Source organism: Calypte anna, chromosome 8, assembly GCF_003957555.1.
Source record: "Calypte anna isolate BGI_N300 chromosome 8, bCalAnn1_v1.p, whole genome shotgun sequence".
In the NCBI taxonomy this organism is placed as follows: Eukaryota; Metazoa; Chordata; class Aves; order Apodiformes; family Trochilidae; genus Calypte; species Calypte anna.
The window spans coordinates 14,570,443-14,591,479 of NC_044254.1; the positions used below are offsets into that span (position 1 = coordinate 14,570,443).

Genomic DNA, 21,037 nt, shown 5'->3' on the forward strand with positions numbered 1-21,037 from the left:
TGATGTGTTGTAATGAGAAGTAGCAGACTTGCTGATGAACAGTTCTAGCATGGATTCTCACAGCCTTTTCATTTTGTTAGTGTTTTGAAGTAAGGTAGATGAGAGTCTCTTGGTGGTGAGACTCACTGGCTAAGTTCACTGCGATTCTCAGTGCTGTATATGTGGCTGAAGGTGCTGGTGGGCAAGTGAGGTCCAGTTTCTTTCCTGGGGTGTGTGAGGCTTGGAGAAGAGGAATAGTTTATTCAGAAAAAAACCTTTTCTTCAGGTCTGCCTATCTACTGCAATTTTAAGACTGCTGTTGCTCTTTACATTTCTTGCTTTCTTACCAGTAGAAATGTGCAGGCATGACATATTTCTGCACAAGGGAGAGAACCAAAATTAGAAATGATTCTTGGGAGAAACCATTCAGGTTCCTTTGTAACTGAAGTGTCACAGTTTCTAAAAATACCGTACAGGTACTGTGATAATTTTGAAAAATGTCTTTTAGACACTAAAAAACCGGCTTGGGATTTTACCTTCCTTTTTTTTTTTTTTATTACTTCAGTGAAGTTCCAGCAGAGATGATCAGAGAAGATAATATACAAGAGGTAGCCTAACGAGGATTTATGTCAAAAACAAAAACCAAATTGCAGTGTTATAGTGAGTGGGTTTTTTGTTTTAATCATAGCAGGACTTTTGTGCATGTGCATTTTTTTCTCAAGATAAGATCATTGTATTGTGGAACAAGGTACAAACTTATAAATTAAGTCTATATTTAGGGTAATGTATTGACATTCAGTAAAATTGTGAAGACATGAAAGTTCTGTAGTCCTTTCAGAAGTTTTGACAGTGTCCATTTGGGAATTGGTGAGAATAAGTTTATACTTCTGTGTAGAAAGTACTCCAGTATCCCAGCAGATACTGGATATGTATATGGAGATACTGGATATATATACTGGATATGTCATTTGGAGCATTAATGGTGAGTGGGTTTGTTTTGTTTGGTTTGTTTTTTTTTTCTTGTCTTTTAGCCAAGAGACTAGTCTTTAGTTAGAGAAGAGTGAGTTTGTCTGACTTCTGCATGGTGATTGTTTTCATGTTTAGGATGTTTGGTGGTGTTTTAAATGTAGTTCTATTTAATGTATTTCAACAACCTGGCTTTAGGTCTGGCTAGTAAGCTGGTCCTGAAGTTTTTCAAAGGATGTAAATAGAAAGGAGGGAGGATTAATTAGCAATTCTTGGCGTTGTGGTTTCCATTATTTTCTTAAAACAAAGGCTTCTTCCACTTAATAATATTAGTACTAGAGTGCAGGGTGATTTTATTTCAAGTAATCTCTCTATAACTTCACTTTCATTTCAACAACAGTTTTACCTTAACTTTCCTTTCAATTTTTAAAGTAATTTTCTGCAATGACATTTTCAACAGAGGAAAGTGCCCTGGTTTCTACAGTCTTGAGGTTTTCCTTTTTCTTAATGTGTTCTATTACTGCATATTCATTAGCATGTCTTCTGACCTTAAAAATTTTACCATTCAGAAATAAAACTCAAATCTGTATGTTAATACATTTTTTATTCTTTCAAATAAGCTGTTTATTTTGTTACCAAAACTTTTCTATTCATACCTTTTTTTTTAATAGACAACTGTACTAATGTAAAAAAAACAACCAAAAAATCCCAATCCTAAACCTGAAAACAAATCTACTCCAAAGCCGCCTCACCTTCTCTTCATTCTTGTCATCAGTAGAAAGCTGGGTGTTTTATGGCTGCCTAAACCCTCATAGAAAAACAAAGACACAAATATCACATTTTTTTCTGGTACATACTGTAAATTTCCAGCAATTTTCTGATAGGCTTAAATATAGCCAAAGCCTAGGGTTTTTTGTACAGAGTATTCTAAAGTCCAGTTTTTGGGAAGTTTACCTGTTCAGTGCTACAACTTACCTTGTTTTCTATTTAAGTTGTTCTCTACTTTTTCTTGATGAATCTGAGGATAAAGACAGGTAATTTCTTAAATTTGCAGTATTACCTTATGTATTTCTGTATTAACAAGTTCTAGAGAGCAGTTCATGGCTCTTACTTTCTCTGAAGGTATTGAAAGCTGATTAATAGGAATTGAGTAAGTTCTAGGCATTTTTATCAAACTTGCTGTAATTAGGTATGCTTCTATATGTACTACATGAATTTAAGGAAAAATTCCTTTCTCTCCTTTAATCCACTTAAATTTGAAGGTTCCACATTCACAGATACTCTTTAAGCATGTAGTGTGAATTACAGTTTCTTCAGCATACTGCTGGAAAAAAAAATGCTAGAGCTGACCTTGAAAAATCTAACTTCTATGCTTGCAGAATTCCCAGTGGTGAGCTAGGATGCTCTTTGGCCTGTCAGCAAGAAAACAGGCAGCTCTGTGGGCCTAAGTGTATGCACAGAACCTCTGTTGATGTAGGTGAGTTTTGGGGGCATACTAGTGAACATTCATGTGAATTTGTGAAGCCTTTGTAAGATACACTCTTGTGTCTGTTTTGTTTTAACTGTAGGTGTCCAGGACAGTGGCAAAATTTCCCTTATCTTTGGTGCTCACTTTAATTTGTATTAAAATGCTTTGTTATTAATTTAAGTAACATAATCTGGCTGCTTGCTAGAGTGTTTCTGTCTCAGGGTTATGTGCTTTTTAAGGTGCAAGGGAGGCCTGTAGGTTTATTTGCCTTGGTTAAAAACCTATCATTTGTGTCTCTATTCTGAAACACAGTTATTATGTGAATGGCTTCTGCCAACTTTGTGTATATTGGTATTATACTTGTGATTTCATACAACTTTAGCTCAGGCATATACGATTCTTTTTCACTATCTCTGTAATCCAAGGTAAAGCATATGAACGAGGTTTAGAGCTTATGTCTTATCTCCTCTTATTTCTTGGACTGCTTTTGAATGTTTGGTTGGGAAATCTCTTTTGGTCAGGAATACCGACAAATCAGCTGTAGTTAGATCTTTTAGCCCCAACCACCTTGCCTAAGGACAGCCAAGTGGGCTGGATATGCACAGGTGAGGATTACCTGTGTGGCAATCTTTTTGTTGTTGTCTTTTTTTAAAATCTTACAACTGGAGACATGTACCAGAAGGATGATTTCCTGTAGCAAGAACAAGGGTATTCATTGCTGTAATTCATCATATGAAGGGACATCAGCACCTTTATCATGACATCATCATTTCATAGGAATGTCAAGGTATTTCACATTATCAGAATGGTGGTGGTAAAGTGGCCAAACACACATTATGTAAAGGATTTTTTGTTTTGTAGTGGGTATGTTGTGACCATTAAGTTAATTTGTTAGAACCTGCATGCCCTGCCTTAGTTTATTGGTTGTGTATCGCTGTAGCCAGCTGGTGGAAACTAAGGCCACAAGACATGTATTTGCAGGTGCAACAAAGCAGTAAAAACCAATGCACTTTACTGTGTGTATGCAAATGAACAGAGGTAAGTCTCTGCATGAAACACTGCACAATTACACCTGAAATTCCCAATATCTTTTTAGTAAAAAATTGTTAGAAGGGCTTTGTCCATTGGATATCATACGTTTAGCAGAATTAATTCAAATAGTAAAAGAATTGAAGGTAGAAAGTTTTTGCCTGATTGATGGCTAAGCAAAAGAAGTGAGCAGTGGAAATAAAGTCTGCAAGTATTTAAAGGGCTCAAGTTTGAAGAAAGAAGGATTAGTTATGTCCTAACCTTGAAGTGAAGCCTGCCTTGGACTGCTACACCTTCTTGCAATCTAACATAGAGACTCCATAAAAGTTAATTGAACAGTGTAGAAAGTAGACCTCAAGGTACTCCTGACTTGGGTAGAGAGATATTGGGGTAGATCTTGAGAATATGTTTCATAGGAAAATCCTTTTCATAGAACAACTTTTGAGCAAAGGCTTAGTAACTAGAAAATGCTTGGAAATTATATTACAGGAAGCAGTCCTGTATGGTGATTAACTGTGTTAGTAATAACACTTGTGGATACTGACAGCACACAGGACCCATGAATAGGAGCTTGCTCATGAGACATGAATGTTGTGTCAGAGCTGATCTGTGGTTGTGGTGCTGGTGAGGTGTGGCCAGTTCCATGGAGGGTTCAGCATGGTAGCTGGTAGTCTTGAGCTACATTTAAAAGAGATTTGTGGAGGAATTTGTTTGAGTTTGCCTGGCTGATGTGGTAGGTAGTATAACCTGGGTTGTAAGATGGGGACTTTTCCCATTTAAAAAAACAGAAAACCACAGTAAACCCTAATGCAGCTATCTAGCATAAAGATCTAAAAATAATCCACAGTTGTTTTAATTACGTCACATTGCTACAGCTTTCAATGAGTAGGAAATTTTTTCCTATTTATGTAGGTCATGGACAATGTTTGGTGAAGTGCCACCGAACCAAAAGTGACGTCTGAATAGGTCAGTGAGGAATGAATTTTTATTTACTTTCAAACCAATTTTCATTAGCTATTAAGGTGATAGTGTAGACAGCATGTTCTACTATTACTCTTTCACCAAAACCAGTCCTCTGTGTTTGAAAAGCATTCTCCTGCAAAGTGAAAGTCCTTATGCTACTTGTTACATATATGTGAATCCCTAAAGTGGTCTTAGATTATAAGCAATAGCATGTATATGAACCCAGTTAGAAAGCAAAGTATTTCGTAGCTTCACTTCAAAGCTTATAAGCAATAATTTGATCCTACTGTATGTTTTATTTGGACAAAGCTTTTTCAGGAAGAATGCTGGTACTGGAATTTTTATTTTTTTAGATTATTATTTTGATTATCAGATCATCTAGTTATTTTCTTCATACTGAAGCATTCATTGTATCCTCTGATAAGCAAGGGGGCTTTTTGGGAGTTAGCAGTGGTTTTTGAACATGCTAATACTCCAGAGTGTATACTCTGTCCTCTGCTGGAGGTTACTGTCATAGGGATATCAGGATAAAATATCTCAGATGCACCAATTCTCAGTTCAGCTTAAACCTTCCTTTATTTTAAACTTAAGCCCTTACATATGAGATACTTATTACTAATTTAGAAGCAGAGGTTTGAAAACACTTATGGAAATCTAAGTATGCAGTAAATCTTTAGAAAAAATGTGTTATATTTTACATTCACATGCATAGAAGAAATAGACCTTCTGTGGGGCTATGAACCGGAGATTCCCTTTCCTGCCATAGTATATGGGAGGTGTCAGAAACACTGTCTAGACAGACAACAGCAGGCATTAGCACTCGTGATCCCAGCATAGCTGCCCATTCCACTGGAACAAACTTGTGAGGAACTGAATTTTGACTTGGGATCCTGTTCTGTAGGGAATGCTTGTGCACTAATACCAGTTCGTTATTTCCTCCTGTTGCTGTTGCAAATGGTCATGGGTTTCACATTCTTGTGCCCTCCCACCATGGCTCATTCAAATGGGCATGATACAAGAGAGAGAGATTTATTTTTTTTTTTTTTTTTAAGAAACAAGTGAATACAGTGTCATTTATAACTAATTTTGGGCTGTAAGATTTTAGGTTCGGCCTTTTTAAAAACTGCAGTGCAGTCTTAAGAAAACCAGGAGAGTTTCATGTGTTGTCATTTTTAAGACTGCAGAAATGTGGAGTAGGAGTTGGACATGAAAGTGTCCAACTAAGACAAAAATGCTAGTTTTGTCTTAAAAGCATTTTCTAAACACAGAAAGTTCAGAGACATGTTAGACTACTAAAATTTCTTTTGGCTTGGGGACTTGCTTTGATTTTTATAATCTCTGATCTGAGAAGGTGGTCTCTGTGGCTGCTGTCAGTGTAATGACCAAAACTATGAGCCTGCTACCTGAAAATCTTGTCTTGGGCTGTGTTCTTAGAGCCTGCAGATTAAAATTAGTTGCATCCCTGTTCTCTTCTTCCAGTATTCTGCAAACTGTTTAGTCTCCTAAATGTAGAAGGTTTTTTTCTTGGTTTTAGGATTGTTTTTGTTTGGGTTTTTGTGTGTGTGTGTTGTGGTTTTTTGTTTTTTTGTTTTTTTTTATAAGTGGGATGCGATCCTATTTTATTTTCTTGTATTTCCTGAGGAGTTCAGCATTAGAAAATACAGTGAGGTGAGTACATCAGACTGCAGAAGGCAGTCTAGAGGGGAGGTATCTGAAGTAGAGAGCAAGCAGACTGCTGAGCAGTTTGCCGCCTTTGGGTTTAAAGCTGAAAAGAAAATGGCTACCAGAAATCTTGTTGCTACAGTAATGCTGCTATAACTACTGTTAGAAATGTTGTGTGAGATACTGCTTTTAGGTAGAAGCATCCTTAATGGGAACTGAGACTTAGATCCATCTAGATATAAATGGATATCATCAGACTTCTTGTTTTAGAATACCAGTCTATTTATTGTAAAAACTAATTTCTAGTAAATATTTTTTAAAACTCTATTACTACTTTTTGTACCCCCAGAATTACCTAATGGTTTAAAATTGTGCCAATTAGCGTAATGTCCTTATAAAACACCTTGCATAAAAAGAACAGTACGTAGTATAGATCTCTTTTGGTAATAATTAAAAATAAACTAAACAAACAGTCCCGATACTATTTCATGACGTATATAGTGCCTGGTAACATAATTCTGGTTTTCAGAAATTAAGACCTTAATTAATTTTTTAATGCAGCACAGCCTTTGTTTAACATATTTTTAGATTTCAAGTTAAAAAAAAATACCCATTGTATACCCTAATTAAGGATTTATAAATAAGAATCAGATTCAGAGATCTGCATTGTATTTTAGTTCTTAAGGGCATAAGTGTATGTATTGCAGAGTTAACTTTTTTCCATTTTTTTTATCAATAGGGAAGAGTGTGGTTACATTAAGGAATTCCAGCGGTGTCTAAGGCAGTACATGAGAAATATGTAAAGTGCAGTAAATATTTGCAGATTAACTGCTGTCTTTCTCTGTGTGTCAGTATTCCACAAGTGACAGATGAGATTGCAGATTATGGACTGACAATAAACTGCTCCTCTTCAAAGCCCTCTGTGTGTGCTTACAGCAGATCCCATTTCTTCTTTGGGTCTTTCAGTTTTGGGCTGGGTTTTTCTTTTTTTTTTGTTCTTGTTGGTTGGTTGGGGGGTTTTGTGTGTTGGGGGGTTTTTTGTTTTGTTTGTTTGGGTTTTGGTTTTTTTGTGAAATTCTCTGTCAGACTTCATGACACTCTGTCAGTGCCTGGAAAGGCATTAGATTTTTCAGTAGAGATGAAGTTAATAAGCAATCCTCTATTCAAGAGACTTTAAAAATATTGTGCCGCATTGGTAAAAATTACGAAGATGTCAAAGTAAAATGTCATTTGGACAAGAGGGTGTTGCTGCCAGGGGTACACAAAAGGGGGTGCACTATCTAGATGTACACAAGTCTAACTTGAGCCGTTTTTATTCTTTTGCTTGGTTTTGCCTCCTTCATACTTTTATTAAAATTCTGTGGGCTTTGTAGAAAGGAGAGTATGACACTACACCTGGCACCACTGTTTGGTGTTTAAAAAATGGAATTCTAAAATTGTTTAATTGGCTGGGGGGTTTTTTGCAAGTACAAGGAAGTTCTGAAAGTTTCTGAAAACTTTTTTGTTTTGTTTTTAAGATACAAAATCCATGGTTTTCAACTAAGGCTGTTGGTTCCTTAGAAGAGCAATTGGGTGAAGAAGCTTTCTGCTTTGGATTTCCAGTTTCTTAATTTCATCTGAGAAACTGGGTGTGCAAACTTGGACTAGAAACATGTCAGGAGTCGTAATCAATTTGTCTGAGCTGTGAAAGATAGAATCATAGAGTGGTTTGGGTTGGAGAGGACCTTAAAAAACATCTAGTTTCTACTGCCCTGCATGGGCAGGGACACCTCTCTCTAGGTCAGGTTGCTCAAGGCCCCATCCAGCCTGGTCTTGAACACTTCAGGGAGGGGACAGCCACAGCTTCCTTGGGCAGCCTGTCCAGCCTCAAGATTGTAAAGATCTGATGTGTCTGTTTTCTGTAGTGTGTTTGTGCACTGCTTGTAGTCAGGAGTTATGACACCATATTTTGGGGGGCCATATATAAAGTTAATAGGATGATGTGATGAAGGAGCATATAGTAATTCATACTGGATTCAGGAGTGATTCCATAGTTGAAGGTTGAGGCACAGGTAATGTATTGACAAGAATTTGCTGAGACCATAGCTAAAGAAGTGGTATTCAGTGTCAAGGGTGATGGCAAAGTTATATACAGTGCTGTTAGTATTTTGGGGAGGAATTAAAAGATTGTCATTCTGTGCTTTAAGCTTTTCCTACTTAAGAGAAGCTGTTGTATTTAAGGTGAATAAATGATGCAAATAGGGAGCTAGTTCATGTGGTCAAGATAAATAGGCTGAAGGGTAATTGAAAATGTACAGATGTTTTTTATGCAAATGGTATGTTGATCTGTAGCTTGAACTGGCAATTATTATAAAGAAATTATAAAGAAAGAAGATGAATTATTTCTCTTCAGCTAATTGCTAATAGTAATTCTCAATATGAAGAATGCTATTAGTTCAGTTGGATATTGACAACTTTAAATTTATTAAATACTAATGATACTTGTAATGTTACATCTGATCTTAGCTGAGGGGGAGACTGCATGGATAAGTAACCTTCTGAAACAACATACTCATTTTCTCTTAAGGCCTTGAGGTTCTAAAAATTTTCAGAGCTCCTTTTAATTTTCACTTCAGCTTAGTGCTTTTAGGATGCTTTTATTTGCATGTTGTGTGTTACATATTAGCTTACTGGGTAATGTACCCTCAAAGTAAACAACTCCCTTTGCTTCACTGTAGATGTGTCTGTAGATAGTGTGCCTGTTGTGTGTATTTTTAAATGATACTTCAGGTGACTGAAGTCACAAGTTCATGTTTTCCATTCAAGGTACTCTCTCCTTTCCCTACTTTTTCCCTACTGTGATGCTGCTATTAATGTCACGTTCATCTACTTTAAATCTTGTTTGAATTGAAACAGCTTTACAGACTGAGGTATGATCATTTGTGTTCATTTCCTATGCTGTCACACTTCTCCTTGAAGTGTTTCACCATCCCATATGGGGAGTTGTCAAAACCAAAAACTTTCTCCAAGTAGAAAAATGAGAGATGTAACACCTCCACGTGAAAGCCCTACCACAGCTTTGGGAACTGGGCATGTGGCTTTTACTATGATGAAACAACGGAAGAATTGAAACTTCTTTGAACTATTTTTCAGATCACACTCAAAATCTAGCAGGAGATTCAAAATGCAGGAGGAAATCTCTCTCACAGTCCCTTGCTTGCTTGCTTTTGTTCAGTCACTGATGATGCTTTGAAGTCAGAAGGATCTCCAGACTTGAATGTTGTCTGTTCATGTTGAGAAGTGTTAAGTTTTTGCTTAATTTGGCTTCTGGATAATTCAGGCTTCAGTAGGGTACTTGTACTTAAATATTGATTTGCATTAATTACGTTTTTTCCTTTGCAAACTTAGTTTTGGTAAATTTGATTATGTTACTTGTAATTCAGTTGAATAAAGCTGGAATAGCATAAAGACAAGTTATACAAATGTAATTTTATAAAACTTTGTTTAAAATTGATTGTTTAAATTAATCAACCCCAAATGTTAGTTCTAGATATTTGTGAGTACTGAATGTACATAAGTTATTTTTATACTTTTTGATAGAAACTGAAGAGTATCAAAGCTTCTTATGCAGGAAACTACATTTTATATAGACAAGATTGCTGCTCAGTAGTTGGGAAAATGGTAGTATAGTCTTGTATTTAAAAAGCTTTTCAGCTGTAGTAACTGATTTAGGAGACTTCTATCAGCTAAGTTTTTGCTTTTTGGACCTTTTACTAAACTATTTTATCCTTGGTAGTTATGTATAGAATTTTAGCTGCAGCATCTTCTGGGCTTCTTGCATTAGCCTTTCTTTGAGTAGTCTCTTCTTTATACTGGCAGTTTTTTCCTGCATTGATTATTTAGGACTTTTATATTTCTGTAAGATTATAAACCTTTAGCAGAACTGCATCAGATGATGATGAATGAAATGTCTTTCTCCCTACCCTTCCCACCACCTCACTTTTGAGTTTATCAGATTTTTGTGCTGGGACAGCATTATCCTAATAAATGTAAATGTCACTCTCAACCAGAAAATCAAATTCTTTAAGTCCTAGAGAGTATTTGAAGTCAAGACTACAGTTGCAAGTGTATTGCTGTCTTTTTATGTTAAGCTGGAAAAATGGACTGTTTAGCCACAGCTCATACCAGCAAAACTTTAGTATAGTTTAGTCTAGCCTTTGTTTCTTCCTATTCCTTCCCCCACAAGTTTAATCAGCTATGGGGAAAAAGCTAGTTTTGTATAATTATCATAAGAACAAAACCAAAAACAAAACCAAGGACAAACCAAAAAGAAAGAAAGAAACAAAAAAAAAAACCCAGCAAAAAATCTCAAAACAACCAGAATAGTCCACCAAAAATCTTCTCTAGGAATTATGTTCCTGACTGTAACTACCAGGAGAAGTTGGTGGTTAAGCCAGCTCAGTGTTTTTTTCCAGAAATATGTAGGAATGTCAGTTATAACAAACCTGTTAGGAAAGAAAGTGCTTTCAAGTACTTGTGGCTTGTCTGTGTTTCTTTGGTATTGGTAGGGTTACATGAGAGAAATTGCCCATCTCCTCCATTGCCATTTTTTTCTGCTTGCTGCTCTCTGTCCTTATAAGAACAGGCAGCTGCTTATCAGTGACCAGAAGCCTGACTTTTACAGCAGCCCTTGTACCTCCTGTGTGTGGACCCCTTGTCACTCTTCCAGTGGCAAGGCCTCAAGGTGAATGCTCTGTAACTACATTTCTTACCTGTTTCTGAGTCCCTGTTGACAGGGGCCTATTGCTGTCTTTATTATCTGGCAAGGGAGAGTGGCATTAATTCTCACTTAATTTTCTGATTATGAGAATTAAGGCAGGAAAGGTAGAGCTAAAGTGTTTGTGATTTTGAAATCTTTGCTTTTCCTTCAGGAGTCTTAGAGAACCACAGCTCTCCCATATCCTTGTAAAGAACTTCACGTGCGCAGTTCCAGATGTCAACAATTTTGGATTACACTGAAGAATACTTACATTTAGGTTTTCTTCAAAGAGCACATTCAATGAGTACAAGAGCACATGTCCTCCAGGTAGGCAGGATAAGACTTCCCATGTTATGTCACCAGAGTAAATTGATTGGTCCCAAGCAATGCATTTCCATGAAGAAGCTGTTACAGTAACAGGTTGAATGACATCTGACATCCTCCTGTATTGTCACAGGCGTCTGTAGTTGTTTGAGCTCAATTCTGCAATGCTAAGATTCTGTCTGCACTTGCATCACAAACCATGAACTGCTGGGAAGAGCTATTGCTAATGTACAGCTAATTGCAATGTTCCAAAGATGTGAGAATTGCTGCTGTGGTGGTGAGAGATCATTTTGCACAGGGGCAGTCTCATTGATTTACAGAGTAGTATTTAAATACTATGAGTATTCACTTGAAGTGAGAGAAGTGTTAAACAGGGATTGAGTCTGTCCAGTGCATAGGTTTACTGATATGTCTGGTTTAGCAGAGCTTGATGTTTGATACTGTAAAAGTCTATGTAGACTTTTTTTCTTACTTTTTGAAAGCTGTTTTGGCTCTTCATACATGCAGGGTGTATTTTGTGAGTGTTTTTAACTGTATGTTGATGTTCTACAATAAGGCCCCGCTGCTGTTTGAATGTAATACTTATGCTTCTCTAGGTGCATGAATGTTACTCTAAACCCTGACTGAATAGTTTGAAGTTTTTTCTGTAATGAAATTTATTTTGCAAATAAGCATATGTTTTAGCTAACAGTAATACATAAAGGCTACTGTGTAATGTGGTCATTGATCCTGGGAATAGGCAAAGCAGCTTGGAGGCTTGTCTTCTCTTGCTTTATATTGCCCAGCAAGACTTTCATGAGAGGTCTATCTTTTTTTTGCTCTCTGTCTTTATAATTTAGGCAGGTGTCTTTGAGACAGTTACAGGCGGACTGGGGAACTTAAAATCAAAGCTGTGTATGAACAAGCTGAGGAAAGGAATCTTAGGCAGCATGTGAGGATAGGCATCTCTTTCAGAGTTCATTTTGGTGATGGAGAAATTGGTCTAGAAATGAATAACCCTCTGTAAAGCTGTGTGCTAGTTGTTGTGCCTTTGTTACAAGTAGACCCAGGTCTGTAGAGATGCTTTACCCAAATCCTTTCTTGTTTTTATGCAGCCTCAGTTACTTTTGGAGTCTCCTCTAATAATCATGTAGTCTGATACCTCCAATTATTAAGTGAAAAATTTCCTTTTATAGTTATGTTAAAGACCCATGAGCAAAACTGAAATTAGAGTATTTAATCTGACATAAGTCATCTTCATGAAGGCAAAGTAGTTATGATTTTAAGATTGGCCAGCTAGCATTTAAATAATAAACAGAACTTTGCCCTAGGAAAAGTGAGGAATTATGGGGCCACAGGTTTAAAATCCTCCAACACTTAATCTCAGATATGTTAATTCTTTTTGCTAAAAGATTTATTAAAAGCTTTAATTTGTAACCTTTTTCATTCTGTTCTTCCTTCCCCATTCAGAGAACTTCAGTTAATTGACTTTCGAGGCAGTAGCAGAAACCATAGCAGAATTTCTGGCCATGTGACTGTTTTCCCCTGTTCTACCCAGTTAGTTTAATAGTGTGTGTATATTTGATCTGATTTCTTGGTGGATTTTTTTAAATTACCAAATTCTATGTTATTTGAAAATTACATGAGTATTTAAGAAAAGACCACTCAAATTTTTTCATTTCTATCATGAAAAAAACCTGGTAGAACACTTCTGCAACTGTGGACAGTGCTTTGCCTGTCTTGTCTAGAACACAAGCAAATCCCAATGAAAGCTGTACAGTAAATTCTTGTTTTCTTTTGCAGGCTTATTTTGATATGGAAGTGGATCTGACAGCTTAATGGAAATCAAACAAACACAGGTGAGTTTTGGCCATTTGTTATGGGTTTTTTCATATCCTGCTAAACACTGAGAAAAAGTGGCTAGTGAAAATTGTATTGAAACTTCTATCTTGATTTCTGTAATTAATGGACAGTGTTGCATATGTGATACCAAAATAGGAGCAAAACACGCACATACCCATGATACTTGAGATTATTATTATAAGTATGCTTTTCTTCCATAAACTATTCAAGTAAAAAAGCTATCAATGCATTCTGCTAACTGTTGAGAGCCAAATTTGTAAGTACTTCAAATGAGTTTCATTCTCTACATCCACTGGTTTCAAAGTATTGAAAGTGTACTTTGCGTTGTCAAAGCAGCATGTTAAGCTTGTACTTGCTCTGTTAATAAATAACTGTATGGGATATTTGTCCAGCTACCTGAATAGCATTTCATAATTTTAATAATGAAATTATATGGCTCCCCCATCCTATTTTGTGTCCATAGAAGCCCTTTGGGGAGCTATTTGAATGACAGTATATGAAGATTTACTGCTGGTACTCATGAGCTATAGAACTTAAGTATCCATTTGCAATAGCAAAGTGTCTCTCTAGAAAAAAAATTCTGTAACTTTGGCATTTCTCCCCTCCTTCCCCTGTTATTTTGATAAAAAGGATTATTTAATTCCCAATTTTGCTTCTCTTCAGGTTACTTTCTACTTCAGGAATAGTTTGAACTATAAAATTAATCTCTTCTCATTAAATTATATGAGACATATAACAAAGACTAATTTGCTTTAAGCTGTTTTAGCTTGAGTCTTTTGAGAGTATCTTTAGGTAAGACCTCACAGTTCAGTAAATTCTATGCTGTGGAGCCAGGGCATGATGGACTCAGGTACCCAGGCTGAAGTAACCAGAGAAAGTTGGCTTCTCAAGTTTCCTGCTTGCTCTTTGACTAATATGCCATCTCAGAATGCAGCTGCTTGTGGTGACTTGGGGTTTTGAGGTGGGAGGGAGATCCCATTTGCTCAGATGAACTTATTCTTAATTTCTGATCGCTCATTAATATATAGGCTTAATGTAGCTTTAAAAATGTAGTATGTACATTTTAAAATAGACATGACCTGCTTTGTTTGTATCTTTAGTAGAGCTTTTTTAGAGATACAGCTGTCAACTTTAAAATACTGATTACAGCAGAATGCTTTATGAGGAATTCAAAACTTCTGTGCAGTGTTGTTCCTTTGTGTACTGTATAAGTGATTCAGGATTGAGACTGAATTGTCTTCTGAACTATGAACAATTAAAAGTAAGCTGTACTGCTGTAGTATATGTATACGTAAGTATGGAGGATGTCTACTGTCCTAGCCTGACTTTGCAGGTTTCTTGAATGTGCTGCTTTGAGAAAAGTAGCAAATATAACTCTGCATAAAGAAATACTTCTACTTTCTGAGGATGAATATAACACAAGAATTGTGGCTAAGAAGGGGACTTGAATACACAGTAAGATTTAGATTGTTCCCTGTGCGTTCTAATGCTTTCAGTACTTGATGTTTACAGTTTACTTTTTGACTCCTCTTAATATACATGTTATATCAATACTAGTTTAAATACAGAAAATTAGTTGAGAAGTCTAATATACAAATAACCAAATGTGTTCTTCAAGCATGAAATCTTCTGAGTGAAACTCCAACTTTCATCTTAATGGTGGAGAAAAAAGCTGGTCTGTGAGGGAAAAGCCTGTACTCTTGCATACGTAACAAGAGGACAGAAAAAGATATAAAAGAATACATCGAAACAGTGTAATGACATTTGATAAGCATTGTTATTGCTTGGAGGAGGTCTTGAAGCTCTGACAGTTCTCTAAAAATGACAACTGAATAGTCAGTAAATCAATGAAAATATTACACGTTATCAGGGAACAAAACACAAACCAGAACAAAACAAAATTCAGATCTGCTTATACAAATTTGTGGTGTACCATAGATGCTTTGTATTGCTTCTTGGGTACAAGTGTAGTGCTGTGAAAAATCACAAAGCAGAACTAAGACGATTGAGAGAAGGGCAGCAAGTATGACTGAAAGACTTCATTTTGAAGAACAACCTGCATTTCCCAACTGCCTCTTGTCTTTTATCTCCACTCAGAAGTTTCATGGCTGCAGCATCTTGTAGACTTCTAAACAATGAACTTAAAATCACACAGCTCAGTGTGTCAGCTTGTCCTTTTGTGTAGGCTTATGTCATTTCAAGCAATAGCTGAAAATGTGATTTAATGATTTGCTCAGACATTTTTACATCTCTCTTGACAAGAATGCATTTCCTAATTACTCTGATGGTGCGCTTCCCGTGTAATTTTTGAACAAAGGATCTGTCGGTTTTGTGCCTCTAATTTCAAATCATTTGGTTTTCTAATGCAAATGTAAAATGCTTGGTATTCTGACCTTTGGAATAAATAAATAAAAAAGTCTTATGCCAGTTAAAACCAAACGGTTGTGAGATGCTGGTTAAAAACTGTGAATGTACTTCACTGGGATAACTGTAGTGCTCTTGGATTGTCTGATTTCCCAGCTGTCTTCTGGGCTCCATAGGAGGGTCTGTCTTGTTTTAAATACAGAGGAAAGCTAGGAAAAAACAGTCCTGGTCTCAGTGTGTAATGGGCCACGCTTCTGTGTAGCAGGAAGGGTTACAGAAGGCATAAGAAGATGCAAGATACAAGGAGATGCTTGTGCTGAATCCCTGTAACAGTGTGTAGAGTGAGGTCAGGTTTTAAGCATTTGAGATACCAGGCAAAACCAGACTTGCCTCCAGAAAGTGTTTTGACTGTATTTAGTATTGCTTTACCTAAAGGTAGAGAATGTAATAAATAGCATATATATAGACAGAATTCTGCACAGGATAAAACTCAGACTGTGGGACTTGTGTTTCTCTGGCTCACACAGGAATTTTTTACAATTTTCATCTTGTTCATAGTATTTTGGTAATATAAAGTTGAATTTTCTGCCATTAAATCACTAAACAGTGATGACTTTTTTATTAAAAACAAACAAAACCACAACCCATCCCTCCCCCAGAAAAATCCCAAAAAACAAAACCACACCAAACCACAAACCCCCCAAACCAAACAAAAATTAAGAATAAAAAAACCCCACCAAGCAACCCAACAACTACCCAAACAAAACCTAGTTGTTAGGAGAGTGACCTTACCTTGTATTATCAGTTGGAATGATGAATTTCATCTCTTCTTCTGGACATGTAGAGAGTTACATAGTTTTGGATAAAACTTTTATGGAATGTGTTCATCAGTAAGGATGTTAGCTTTCTCTAAGGTGATAAAAGGTACAAGGTGGATTTTTTGGCCTTACCAGGCACTGTTACCTACACTCAATATAATAAGCTTTTTAACCCCTGATCACTGAAAGAATATAGAGGCTGACAAGAGCCAGTTTGCTGGTAAGGATGAGTGAAAATCCATAATGAAAATTGTTACACTAAGGTTATAAATTAAATGACTAAACGCAGAGTGTTCATTTCAGGTATTGTTTTTATAATTGAGAAAGATAGTGATAGACACTCAAATTTAAATTTATGGTACTGTTACAATACGTACAGCAAATAAATATAATCCAAAAAGGCAAAAGGCCCGAGAAATTGCTTGATGTGTTTCAGGACATGCTGGATAAAAAGAATTAAAACTTTTATTTAACATGTAAGAAATAAGGTCAGAATTCTTCCAAAGTTGAAAGGTGTGTCATGTTCAAAGATTTGTCTCAATAAAATTGGTTAAACTGTTCTTAATGACATCTTTAGGAAACTTGTACTGCAAATTCATTATGCAGCATCATGTCATCACACAGGTTTTCATCTGTGTGCATGCAGATAACTAACAATATAGTTTAATGAACTTGAGAAATATTCCTGAAAAAATAGTCTAATACACCTGACTTCTATAAAATCTTTCCCAGTCTGGTTGTGATCTTTACATACTAACAAAAGTACATTGAATAGCTTGTCCAAATTAGAAGTTGGATGTTTATTCATCAATTTTTCATACTTTTGCTTCAGTTACTGAATTCACCTTCCTCTGAAATTCGGGATTATGGTGAAAATAAGGCTTCTATGGCTATGTAGTTGTAATCACTGGGGATTTATATAGAGATGTGGAGAAAGATAATCGTTAGAGCTTGTTGATGTATATATAATATGTTGTTTTATATAAAATACATAAAATGTTGATAAAAACATATATATATAATAACTAGAGGAGCTGCACAGTCTGCATGCCTGGAGCGCTATGTTGTTACTGATACCACTGAGATGTGGGATGGCCTCTGTGGCTGAAGGGTGCGGATGGCTGGGTATAAACTGCTTAAGAAGGACAGGAAGGGCAAAACAGGAGGGGTTGTCACCATGGTCCTCATGGGGGATTTTAGTCACCCCAACATCTGCTGGAGGGACAACACAGCAAAGCACCAGCACTCCAGGAAGTTCCTTGTGTGTGTTGATGATAACTTCCTCCTCCAAATGGTAGAGGAACCAAACAGAAAAGGAGCTTTGCTAGACCTTGTTCTCACCAACAGAGGTGGACTGGTGAGTGATGTAAAAACTTGATGGGAGACGAGGCTGCAGTGACCAGGACACTGTAGAATTTAAGATCCTTAGGGCAGTGAGAAAAGTGTGAAGTAAGCTGGTGGCACTGATTTTAAAGGGCAGACTTCAGTCTCTTCAAGAATCTGCTTGGTAGAGTAGAATGGAACAAAGCTTTGGATGGGAAGGGAGCCAAGGTAAGCTGGTCCATATTCATGGATCACCTCCTGCATGCCCAGGACCACTGTGTCCCAGTGAAGAGGAAGGTTGGCAGGAGTGCCAGGAGGTTGGTATAGATGAGCAAGGAACTCCCTGGACACATTTAGGAGTAAAAACGAAGTTTGTAGAGGATGGAAGCAAGGACAGATGCTCTGGGAGAAGTACAGAGAAGGGGTCAGAGAAACAAGAGATCAGGTTAGGAAAGCAAAGCCACAGAGACAATTGAATCTGGCAAGGGGGGTTAAGGGTCAACAAGGAAAATTTCTGAAGGTATGTCAGCAGTAATAGGAAGACGAGGGGAAGTGGGGGCCCACTTCAGATGGAAACTGGAGAGATGGTCACCTAAGATGTAGTGAAGGCCGAGATACTCAATTACTACTTTGGCTCTGTCTTCACCAGTAAGGACTCTGGTCACTCCCTCCATATGTTACAGAAGCCAGAGGCAGGGACTGGGATATTTCCTCACTGTAGATGAAGAACAGGTCCGAGACCACCTAAAGAACCTGAATGAACAAGTCCAAGGGACCTGAAGGGATTCACCCACAGCTCCTGAAAGAACTGGCAGATGACATTACTGGCATAAATGAAACCTTGTGGGATGAGTCCTCTGATTGTAGCACCCTGTTGGATGGCTAGAGACTCTTCAGGAGAGCTAGACAGGGAAAAAGAGGCCAGAGTGGCTTTGTATGGAACGGAAGGGCTGGAGTGTATGAAGCTCACTGTTGGCAGTGACACAGTTGAGAGAGTCTCTGGGTAGGAATCAAGGGACAAACAGATAATGTGGGTATTATTGTGGGAATATACTATAGACCTCCTGGCCAGGATGAGGATGCTGATGATGATTTTTTGAGGAACTAATGAATACTTCCAAGTCAACTGCCCTTGACCTTATGGGGGACTTCAACTTGCCAGAAGTCAACTGGGATACCGCAAGCACAACCAGGGCCAAAAGATCTCTAAGCCATCTGAATAACAGTTTTATGGAGCAGGTCATAAGGGAACCATCTTGGAATAATGTCGTCCTTGGTCTGTTGCTCATCGGCAGTGGATCTCATGAGTGACGTGGAGATCAGAGGTTGTGGACCAGGCAATTGAGTTAAAAGTCTCTGTTCACAAGAGGAAAACTGCCAGGAAGATTTTAACCCTCGACATGAGGAGAGAAGACTTCTGAGTGAAGTCCTCTGGGAAAACATTTTTGCAGGTGTTGGGATTCATGAGTGATGGTCACTCTTTAAACATCACCTCCTGATGGCACAGGAACAGGCAATCCCAAAATGTCTGAAGTCAAGCAGATGAGGCAGAAGACTGGCTTGGCTGAATAGGGATCTGCTTCTAAATATCCAGTGAAAAAGGAAAGTGTATGTCCAGTGGAAGCTAGGTCAGGTGACATGGGAATAATACAGAGGTGCTGCTAAGTACTGTAGGGAGAAAATTTGAGTATTCAAAGCTCAACTGGAGCTGAAACTGGCCAAAACTGTGGGGGATGTTAAAAAGAGTTTTTTCAAATACATTAACGTCAAAAAGCAGTGTAGAAACCACACTGGTCCTTTACAGGGTAAGGACAGTCACCTCACCAACAAGGCTATAGACAAAGCAGAGGTATTTAATGCATTCCTTGCCTCTTTCTTCAACACTGGTGATGGATCAAGGGGACCTCAAAGCCCAGAACTGGAGGACCATGACTGCAGCAAGGATCAACTCTTATCTGAGAGTACAGACTTGTACAGGGTCTGCTGCCACAGCTAGATCCCTACAGGTCAATGGGGCCTGATGTCCCATGAAGATTCATGCATGAATCTTCAAAGATCTGGCTAAGTCATCACTAGGTGCCTCTCAATTATTTTTTTGAGGTCCTGGCAATCTGGAGAGATCCCAGTTGATTAGAAACCCTGGAAACTACAGGCAAGTCAGTCTAACTTCAGTGCCTGGTGAAATAATAGAAAAGATTATTCTGAGGGGTATTGAAAAACACTTGGAGGACAGTGCAGTCATTGATCATAGCCAGCACAGCTTTGTGAGGGTAAAGTCCTGCTTGTCAAACGTGATTTCCTTTTATAACAAGGTAGCCCACCTAGTTGAGAAGGGAAGCCAGTGGATGTAATGCTTCTGGACTTCAGGAAGTCTTTTGATACTGTCTCGCATAGTATCCTCCTGGACAAATGGTCCGGCTGTGTGCTGGACAACTGTACTATGTGATGGGTGAGCAGCTGTCTCACAGGTCGAGCACAAAGAGTGATGGTGAATGGGGTAACATCAGGCTGGTGGCTGGTCACTAGTGGGGTCCTGCAGGGCTCCATCCCTGGCCCAGTCCTCTTCAACACCTTCATCAGTTGCTTAAATGCAGGACTCCAAGGAATTTTAAACAAGTTTGTGGGTGATACAGAATTGGGAGGGAGCGGTTGACTCCCTCAAGGGGTAGGCAGGCCCTGCAGAGAGACCTCAACAGGTTAGAGAGATGGGCAGTCACCAGCCACATGAAATTTAACAAGGGCAAGTGCTGAATTCTGCACTTGGGATGGGGTAACCCTGGTACTAAGTACAGACTGGGGAATGAGTGGCTAGAGAGCAGCACAGTGGAGGGGCACCTGGGGGTCCTGGTTGATAGCAAACTAAGTATGATCCAGAAGTGTATCCTGGGGTGCATCAAGCACAGTGTCACCAGCTGGTGAAAGGTGATTGTCTTACTCTACTGTGCACTGGTATAGCCTTGAGTACTGTGTGCAGTTTTGATCACCACAGTATAGAAAAGACATCAAGCTATTGGAGAGCATGCAAAGGAGAGCCACGAGGATGGTGAAAGGTCTGGAAGGAGCAGTTGAGGTCACTTGGATTATTCAGTTTGGAGAAGATGAGGCTGAAGGGTGACCTCATAACAGTATATGGCTTCCTCATGAGGGGAAAAGTTGAACTGGTACTGATTTATTCACTCCTGTGACCAAAGTCAAGACTCAGGGAAATGGTAGGAAGCTGAATCAGGGGAGGTTCAGGTTAGGTATCAGGAAAAGGTTTTTCGTTCAGAGGGTGGTTGAGCAATGGAACAAACTCCCCAGGGAAGTGGTCACAGCACCAAGCCTGCCTGAGTTCAAGAAGTGTTCAGGTGACCCTCTGAGGCATGTAGTGTGATTCTTGGGGTGCCTGGAGATCTTGTATGGATTTATTGGATTGACTGCTCGTTGGGTAAGGAACTGGCTGGATGGTTGTACCCAAAGAGTTGTGATCAGTGTCTAATGTGATGAATGCTGTTCCTCAAGGGTTGGTACTTGGACTGGTGTTATTTAACTTCTTTGTCAGCAGCATGGACAGTGGAATTG

At 38.1% G+C, this 21,037-nt stretch overlaps 1 protein-coding gene across 12 annotated transcripts in view; it reads left to right on the forward strand.

Annotated features, from left to right (window-relative positions):
* The window catches only part of ZNF644 (zinc finger protein 644), an 89,327-nt gene that overhangs the window by 40,431 nt on the left and 27,859 nt on the right, over positions 1-21,037 (forward strand). For 10 of the 12 annotated variants that reach the window (XM_030455144.1, XM_030455139.1, XM_030455146.1 and 7 more), the window contains exon 2: positions 12,912-12,967. The gene's annotated coding sequence lies outside the window, so the exon portion shown is untranslated. Of the gene's footprint in view, positions 1-2,375; positions 2,423-10,977; positions 11,133-12,911; positions 12,968-21,037 lie in introns of those variants that run through there. The other 2 variants (XM_030455141.1, XM_030455142.1) reach the window with 2 other exon arrangements.